Below are 9637 nucleotides of genomic sequence, written 5' to 3'. Positions count from 1 at the left end.
AGATCCAGCGGGGCGCTGTGCTTGGAAATTTCACGGAATCGCAAGTGGTCAGGGTTGGAGGGGACCTCTGGAGATCATCTCGTCCAACCCCCTGCTAAAGCATGTTCCCTCAGAGCAGGCTGCACAGAATCAAGTCCGGGTGGGTTTTGAATGTCTCCAGAGAAGGAGACTGCACAGCCTCTCTGGGCAGCCTGTGCCAGGGCTCTGTCACCCTCAAGGTAAACAAGTTCTTCCTCATATTCAGATGGAACTTCCTAAACAGGCTGCACCGGCCCATCTCTCTCGGCCTTCCCTCATGAGGGAGGTGCTCCAGCCCCCCCACCCCCTTGGCAGCCCCCCGCTGGCCCCTCTCCAGTCGCTCCCTGTCTCTCCTGAACTGGGGAGCCCAGCGCTGGGCACAGCACTCCAGGTGCGGCCTCAGCAGGGCAGAGCAGAGGGGCAGGACACCCCCCGCACCCGCTGGCCACGCTCCTCCTGATGCAGCCCGCGCTGGCAGCGGCCTTCTTGCCCACCAGGGCACACTGCTGGCCCACGGGCCGCTCGGTGTCCTCCAGGCCTCCCAGGCCCTTCCCCGCAGAGCTGCCTGCCAGCAGGTCAGCCCCAGCCCGTGCTGGTGCGTGGGGTCGCTCCCCCCCGGCGCAGGACCCTACCCCTGCCTTTGCTGAGCTTCATGACGCCCCCCCTGCCCCACTGCCCAGCCTGCCCGGGCCCCGCCGAACGGCAGCGCAGCCCCCGGGGTATCAGCCGCCCTCCCAGCGCTGTACCACCAGCAAACTCGCTGCGGGCACGCTCTGCCCCTTCACCCAGGGCGCTGGGGGGTGGGCTGAGCAGGACGGGACCCGGTGCTGAGCCCCGGGGCACAGCGCTGGCTGCGGGCCCCCAGCTGGGCTGCGCCGCTGGTCACAGCCCTCTGGGCTCTGCCATCAGCCAGGTCTCAGCCCACCTCCCTGCCCACGCGCCCAGCCCACCCGGCCTGCGCTCACCTGTGAGGATGTTATGGAAGACAGTGTCAAAAGCCTTGCTGAAGTTCAGGTAGTCGAGATCCACCACTCTCCCCTCGTTTGTCCATCCAGTCATTCCATCATAGAAAGCTATCAGGCTGGTCAGGCATGATTTACCTTTGGTGAACCCATGCTGACTGCTCCTGATAAACCTTCTCCACACGTTTAGAGATGATTTCCAGGGATGGAGGTGAGGCTGACCAGGTTGTAGTATCCTGGGTCCTCCTTTTTGTCCTTTTTAAAGACTGGAGTACACTGGCTTTTCTCCAGTCATCAGGCACCTCTCCTGTCCACCATGATCATTCGAAGATGATGGAGAGTGGCTTAGTGCTAACATCTGACACCTACCTCAGCACTTGGGAGTGCTGGATTTGTGAGGACCCATGGATTTGTGGGTGTCAAGTTTGCTTAAGGCTAAAGTGTTCTTTAACATGATCATCCTCAACCAAGGGAAAGTCTTTCTTACTCCAGATTTCCCCTCTTGCCTCTAGGGTCTGAGAAACTGGAGGGCTGGCTTTGGCAGTAAAGACTAAAACAAAAAAGGCACTCAGAAACTCTGCCTTCTTTGTGTCCTTCGTCACCAGGGCATACACCTCATTCAGCAGCAGGCCCACATTTTCTGTAGTTTTCATTTGCTACTGATGCACTTGAAGAAGCCCTTCTTGTTCTTGACATCCCTTGACAGACTTAATTCCAAGTGGACCTTAGCTTTCCTCATTGCCTCCCTGCATGTTTTGATAAAATTTCTATATTTCTCCCAATATGGATTTTCCACATCCCATAAACTTCACTCTTCTGTTTGTGTTTTGCCAGAGGCTTCTTGCTCATCCATGCAGGCCTCCTGTCCCCTTTGCTTGATTTCCTGCTCATGGGGATGCACCGATCTTGAGCTTTGAGGATATTATGTTTGAATATGAGCCAGGTCTCTTGGACCCCACTACTTTCTAGAGCCCTAACCCATGGGATTCCTTCAAGTAGATCCTTGAAGAGATCAAAGTTAGGTCTCCTGAAGTCCAGGGATACAATCCTACTTAATGTCCTGCTCCTTCCACGCAGGATCCTGAACTTCACCATTTCATTTACCCGTTTCAGGTAAATATGTGACGAAGGTTAGTAGGAGTTTCATGGTGTTGGGAGTGCAGATGCCTGACACGCAGCTGCTGTTTGCAGGAGCTCTAATCCATAACACAATGACACGTAGCATAGCATAACCAAGGCCTGTCATGACCTGCGAGGTTTTTGTATTGGAAAAAGCAAGAAAACTAACTTGGTACAGCTTGTGAACATACATTGAGGAAACAAATCACACCTTTTAAGCTGCTTTTAAGTTACTTACTTGGCACCAGCTAAACGGTAATAAATACTGAACATTTACTACTTTAAAAGTAGTATTGTTACGGAGGCGTTCCGTAGCTGGGACTCAGATTTTCCTCAAACTTGGACCCAAAAACCTTATTTACTAATTAAATCTAGTATCACCAAATTAGGTGTTTTCCCAAATTATGAGTGATTTTCCTGTCTCTCAGGAAATTCAAGATACCTGTTATTGTTTTGGTGTGAAATATGTGTGTGGCTTTGAATTCTAGACTCAAATACCCTTTCTTCCTTATCCTTAAATAAGAATGGGCTTTTCCCACAGTAACCTGATTTACCAGATGATTTGCTGGCTTCGTCTGCTGTTGGAATAATCTCTCAGGAATTCAATGTAAATTTATTCAGGTGATACTAAAAAAAGTTTAATTCAACATGGTAGGCTCCAACCATCTAAAATTTTTACTAAAGGAATGTAAGATCTGCTAAGAGGTTTTAAAATAGAAATACCAAAGACTGGCTGAAGGCAATCCCAGGTTTTGCCTGTCTTAAACCTTTGGTTTGTTGCAGATAAAAAATAATTTCAGGCGTATTTAACCACTTAGCCTTTCCTTGGTCACATTTGTTCCTTTTCCACATTAGTCGTGACCCTACAAGTCTTTGAATTCTGCTGCAGCAGAGCACTTCGACACATGCCAGTGCTACACCATCTTGTTGACAGGCAAAGTAAGGAACATTATGAAGTAACATTTTGCACTACCATCAAGCAGTGATTTCAAGCAGAAATCAATCAGATCAAAGTGCAAGGAGATGTTCCTCATCCCAGGCTGTTATTAGTTTATACATTTAGCTCATGCTGACTGCATAACTTGAGTAGATTTTGTACTGGAGTAGCACAACTGCTACTTGGTTATGGTTAGCACAGATTTACAAGTTAGTTACTGATGTACATTTGTTATAAAGGGACAAGGATACTAAAAAATCATAGAAAATAGCTTGAAAGCTATCAAAAGTTCTCAATTAAGCAGAGGAAATTTTACCAAAGAATGGTTGTTTCTTCATTGTAAGTTAGGCACAGCTAACAGGCATATGGGAGTTCATTTGCCAGTACCAGAAGCATCCAAGTAGAAAATACCTTAAACCAGAACAACAGCCTTGTGTGTTCACGGTCAGGTAGTTGACAACACAGTTTATACACAATGCATGGAAAATGAAAATGGTACAGCAAAGAATTCTGAGTTCTTAATCCTCCTTAGGCTGATGGGTATTTAAATTCTTCTGTCTTTCCTCTTGCTTTTTCTGTTCTTTACCACTTCTTTCCACCTGTGCTTTTATTTCCCCATCCTATAACCATCTGTGCAATTCTTCATCAATTTCTGATCCTAAAAAATATAATGCAGAATGTTTATTAGAGAGAGCAGCTTAATATTTATGCCACTTCCTTTTCCTCACCCGTGGTCACCGTATTTACTGCTGAAGTTCAGCTTAATTCCCAGCTCTGACAAGACATCTTCAATTTGCTATTTTTTCCATAGGCAGTTGGTTTAAACCAATGCAAAGATACCTAAGCTGACTTGAAACAAACAAACAAACTGAAAATGAACTTGCAGTGATCAGAAAGTATTTTGCATCAAAATGAAAATACTGGCTCAAGTTGAGTGGAACTACATTAAGAATATTGGTAAAATATTTTTAACCTGTTTGGCTAAACTCAGTTTAATGTTTTATCTGAAGTTAGTGATGCAATTCTGAATTTAGACAAGGTCTCAGGTGGTCTAATGACGGTAAAACTGACATGCAAGAATTCCAAAGTTTTTCTGTAAACTACAAATAACATTCCTTATATATTTCTGAATATTAAAACCAAAACATAACACAATCATTTGTGAATTATTCTTAATATATAAAGGAAGAGTATAGATTTCTACTTTCATATGACCTTAAAAAAGTATCTATATGTTGTTTCCCATTTCTGATTTGCCAGAAAAAAAGTTAGGACTTTTGATTGGGACAGTTAAAGGGGGTAAATTAAAAAAGCTGCATGCTAAAGTATGATTGGATAGACAGCAATTATCTTCTGCTGTGAATACGGGGCTCATCGTGTGGAGACTCTGTCTTCAGTATAGCAAACCACAAGCATAATGCCTTGCTAAATCTGAACCAAAGGGCAACTTCCTTGTCAGCTCATCAGTAATTCTAATAAATGAAATGCTATTGTCTCACTTTCAGCGAGGTTTGCTTTTTTGGAGGACACTAAAGATCTTTGTAAAAATAGCATTAGGCAGGAATAGAGCCTTGAGATTCTGAACTGTGACTGCTAGTTCTTGGCTAAAATCACACACTTAGAGTCTAGGGAAAAAAAGTCAACATTTTTATTATCCTGATCTGTTAACAGATTTTTTCCAATTGTACATTATACTGCTGTACTATTCCTACTTATTTTTGTTGGTTTGATTCACAAACATCATATATAAAGTTTTGTATTTGTATTTAGTCATATCCATCCCAGCAATTTTCTTTTCCACTCTGCAGGTACCCTGTGGCTTGGTCTTTCCAACACACTCTTGGTCTCCCTAACCTCTGTTGTGTGGAGCTTTTCATCTCTTTGGGAAAAGATGCCTCACATTCCCCTCACTGCAGATTTTTTTTCCCCCCAAATTCATTAGTATTCCTAATTTCAGCATGGGGAATTTGTATCTGTAGTATTGCTCCAACCACCTACTTTAAAGTTAGTACAGTCTATACTCTTTCTAATGTTCAATAAATAGGAGCCCTTTCCCCCCTCTTTATTCTGTCTTTCTCACCTCACCTTTGATTATGTGATTCTGACGACTTTTTATTTCTATTTTTAAATGAACTTTTTTTTTTTTTTAAGAAAAGGTTTTATTATGTTGCTATATATACAATTTACAGCTTACTTCAAAGCAATTAGCACAGGTACAGAACACTGTTGAAGATTTGTACAGGTAATCAGAAGAATGAAGAAACTGGCTATTGCCAAGTTATATACACTCACAGTCTAAAATGACTCATTGATGGAAAGTAATAGCAAGACAATTGGTGAATTTTCAGAAGAAAGCATACTGGGAGTACACCTCCTGAAACAGGCTGCAGCAGCTATAAAAAAGATTTGCCTTTACAAACATGCAGCTATTACAGATGTAAAAGGAACTAGATATGAGAAAATACATTTTTTTTTCCAAGAGTCATACAAGAATTTTTAAGTAAGAGCCACATAGAGAGAACAAATCAGCTGATAGAAGAATTTCTGTGTAATTTATACTAGATCGGCTAATACACCAAGTGATGAACAGGGAAAGGAGTTGTGTTGAATAGAGAACTGTATTCAGCATTGCCCACATTAGAAATATGTGTCTATTTCTTTAGCACTTAAAAACAGAATGAGCTTTTCATGAGGACATGAATATGCACTTTTAGAATGAAACTTCAGTTTCTTTTTAATAGAGTTCCTTCTGTTGTTAATCAGCAAGCATTATACAAACTAATTTTCATTTATGTCAAACTCAATAGCACAAGAAACAACACAGGTTAGTTCTACAGTGTTTGGGGGCTGGGGGCAAGCTTTTACTGACAGTCCTGAAAGAAAAGAAACAAACAAGCCAACAAATCCCTATGTCAGATAGGGACAGATGGGCAAATTAAAACTTAGAGGAAGACAAATTTGTAGGATAGCAGGTAGTCAGTCTTTTGTATTTTGGCTTCTAGACGGCTGAAGCAACAGAACTTTGAATTACTCTCTTTAAATCTAATTTAGTAATTTAATGACATCTTAAAACAGACATTAGATTTTGAGAAAAGATAAATATTCTGAAATTTTTAATTAAAATTTGCTTACAGATACAAACATGTTGGAAAAGAAGTTGCATCTTAAAGTTATAGGCACCATTGACTTGATTAGAAAAAAGTCTTGGTCTTCTTCTGGTAAATATTTCCTGTGGGGCAGCAGATAATGAAAAAAAATACCCCCTCCCCAAATAAAGGGGGTTTAGATTGAATCAGACTAGTATCACGACAGATTATTTTGTTCCACCCAGTAGTGTTTTATCTATTAGGATAATATGCTGCAGTTATGTGTGGTCACAAGATTCGCAGTTCTGAAAAAGTGGTATCAGTCCTGTCCTGAAGATGTGGTATTTGGAAATTATTTTCAAACAGTTGGCCAGAACTAAAAAAAAAAAAAAGGAAGGAAAAGGTAGGACAAACAAATACGTACGCCTGCGCTGAGTCTGAATATTATTATGAAATGTGAATAATCATGGACTGTTAGCTACAATGTCTAGTTTCTTAGAAAAGTCTTATTCCACTGTTAGCATCTTCATGGTATTAAGTTTTCAGAAGTCACTGCTAAGAGCTTTACGGATTCATAATACCTTTATTGATGAAGACTTTTGTCCTGCTTTTCTCTCCTGCCTCCTAGTGAAGTGCTGTCTTTGTACATACCTTGCTTTGGAAATTGCTTAGTACTACAGTGTGGTTAAAAAAAAAAAAAAAAAAAAAAAGTTAAAAGTCTTCTATTTTTTAGATCGATGGGTATTTTGCTTTGTCTCTCCCTTAGTTCTTTGGTTCTTTAGTTCTTAGTTCTCTGGTTCTTTCCCTCCAACTTGTGTGCTCTCTGCTGATTTCCCAGATAACTGACAAAGACTTTCTGATATGTTCCTAGTCTGCCAGCTCCTTCCTACTTGTCCTTCTGTAATGTTCACTTCAACAACAACCCAAAGTAAGAAAGATCCCAAGGTTTAGTACTATGTTCAGTGCTGCACAAACAGATCTGCATTTTTATATCCATATTGCACTCACTGCTAGTTAACATGGCACAAAAATATGTTTGAGCTTTGTTAGCACAAGAGGATTTGTTTATTACAAGGCAAGCTCTGAAGAATTACACAGGGCACTTTTCAAAGCTAGCAGGTAGGAAAGCTCTTTTTACATGTTAGTTGCGCATCAGCTTAATATTTTGCAGTTGAAACACATGTTGGATGAAAAGGTGTCCTGGTTTTGGCTGGGATAGAGTTAATTTTCTTCCTAGTAGCTGGTACAGTGCTGTTTTGGGTTTAGTATGGTAACACTGTATTTTATTTGTTGCTAGGTAGTGCTTACCCTATACTGAAGGTCTTTCCAGGAGTTTGGATGCTCTGCTGGTGAGCAGGTGCTCAAGAAGCCAGGAGGAAGCACAGCCGGGACAGCTGAACTGAACTAGCCAAAGGGATATTCCATACCATAGAACATCATGCTCAGTATGGAAACTAGAGGCAGTTGGCTGGGGACCACCAAACACTGCTCAGGGACTGGCTGGGCACTGGTTAGTGGGTGGTCAGCAACTGTATTGTGCATCACTTGTGGTTTTTTGTCCTTTGGCATTATTCCTCTCTCTTTCTCTCTCCTTTTCATTACAATTGTTGTTGTTGTTATTATATTTTATTTAAATTATTGTTTGTATCTCAGCTACAAGTTTTATCTTCTCCCAGTGCTCCTCCCCATTCCACCACGGTGTTGGGATTGGTGTGTGAGCAAGTGGCTGTCTGGTACTTCACTGCTGGATGCAGTTAAACCACAACAAAAGGATACAGATCATAGAATCTTCGAATCACAGAATGGTTTGGGTCAGATGGGACCTTTCAAAGATCATCTAAGGCCACACCCCTGCCACGGGCAGCGACATCTTCCACTTGATCACATTGCTCAAAGCCCCATCCAAGCTGACCTTGAGCACTTCCAGGGATTAGGTGTGGCATATTGCAGAGGGATTTTTAAAGGACCGAGGACATATGTTACCATTGTCCGGGTTGGACAACCCAGGCCTGTTAGTTGAAGCTGCAGAGCAACTTCAAATTGTCCTTGGAACAGGCAGTGTGAGAAAGAAAACAAGCTATGCACAAACAAGAAGCCAGGCACAGAGCAAGTCCTGGGAACTGGGAAATCAACACACTCTCATCGGCACACTCTGATCAGGCGCCTGCAGCATGCTCACCAGTCAGCGACACGGGCACTCGCGTGACCAGAAACTTTTATCCAATCACCTGTGTGTAGAGTCGTGTGAGCGGTTGGTTTAAGTTATAAATATGACCTGTTTGTTTAATGAAGTGAGCCCGGCATGTAGTCATATTGGTGTGATTGTCGTGACTTGGCTGACTCTCCATGGGGGACCCTCTTTGGCATATGAAGGCACGGACTCTGGATGTGGTTCAACCAGAGACACTTCATTGTACAGAGCAGCTCATATTTATATCTCTGAGCCCAGATACAAATTCCAGCTGTACGTACTACCCGGCTCAGGGCAGGAATCATTCATGCAGTTATATAGCTATATATCACTACAAGCATGCAAACACTTTTTGACTACTAGATAACCACGTTTACCTTTCTTACTTTCCTTCACAATACCCAGCTGTTCTCTCATCTCCTGCCAGATCAGACATTCTCCATCCTCCTCTCATACATCTCTCTTCATCCTCTACCCTCTTCTCCCACAATTAGGTATCCACAACTTCTCCGGGCAACTTGTTCCAGTGTCTCACCTTCATTGTAAAAAATTTCTTCCTTATCTAAATCTGCCCTCTATCTGTTTAAAACTGTTGGCCTTTGTCCTGTCACTACAGGCCCTGACAAAAAGTCTCTCTCTTATAAGTCTCCTTTAACTATTGAAAGGCCACACAGCAAGGTCTCCCTGGAGCCTTCTATTCTGCAGGCTGAACAACCCCAACTCTCTCCATCTGTCTTTGTTTGAGGGTTGCTCCAGCCTCTGATCATCTTTGTGGCCCTCCTCTGGACTCACTCCAACAGGTCCATGTCCTTCTTATGTTGGGGGCCCCAGAGCTGAACGCAGTATGCCAGGTGGGTCTCACTAGGGTTGAGTAGCAGGGGAGAATCACCTCCCTTGACCTGCTGGCCACGCTTCTTTTGATGCAGCCCAGGATACGGTGCACAGCGATGGCTCATGTCTAGCTTTTCATTTACCAGTATCCACCCATGTCCTTCCCCACATGGCTGCTCTCAATCCTTTCATCCCCCCAGGCTGTACTGATACTGGGGGTTGCCCCAACCCAGGTGCAGGACCCTTCAGTTGGCCTTGTTGAACCTCATGATAGTTAAAATGGATGAATACAGGAAGAGGAAATAATGACTGTTAACTTTTTAAAAACAGATCTGGATTCAGCAACGCAAAATGCTTTTGCATGAGCAGTATCATTTTCAGTTTTGACTTAGTAGAACTTTGAGCATTTGCATAGTAATGCCTTTGGACCTTGACAGTCATTAAAGGAAGTCTCCTTAATTAAGAAGTTCTGTGAGAGCAAGAATTCAAACAT

This window comes from Falco biarmicus, chromosome Z (genome assembly GCF_023638135.1).
Source record: "Falco biarmicus isolate bFalBia1 chromosome Z, bFalBia1.pri, whole genome shotgun sequence".
Classification (NCBI taxonomy): Eukaryota; Metazoa; Chordata; class Aves; order Falconiformes; family Falconidae; genus Falco; species Falco biarmicus.
Note: the sequence above shows the minus strand (reverse complement) of the source record.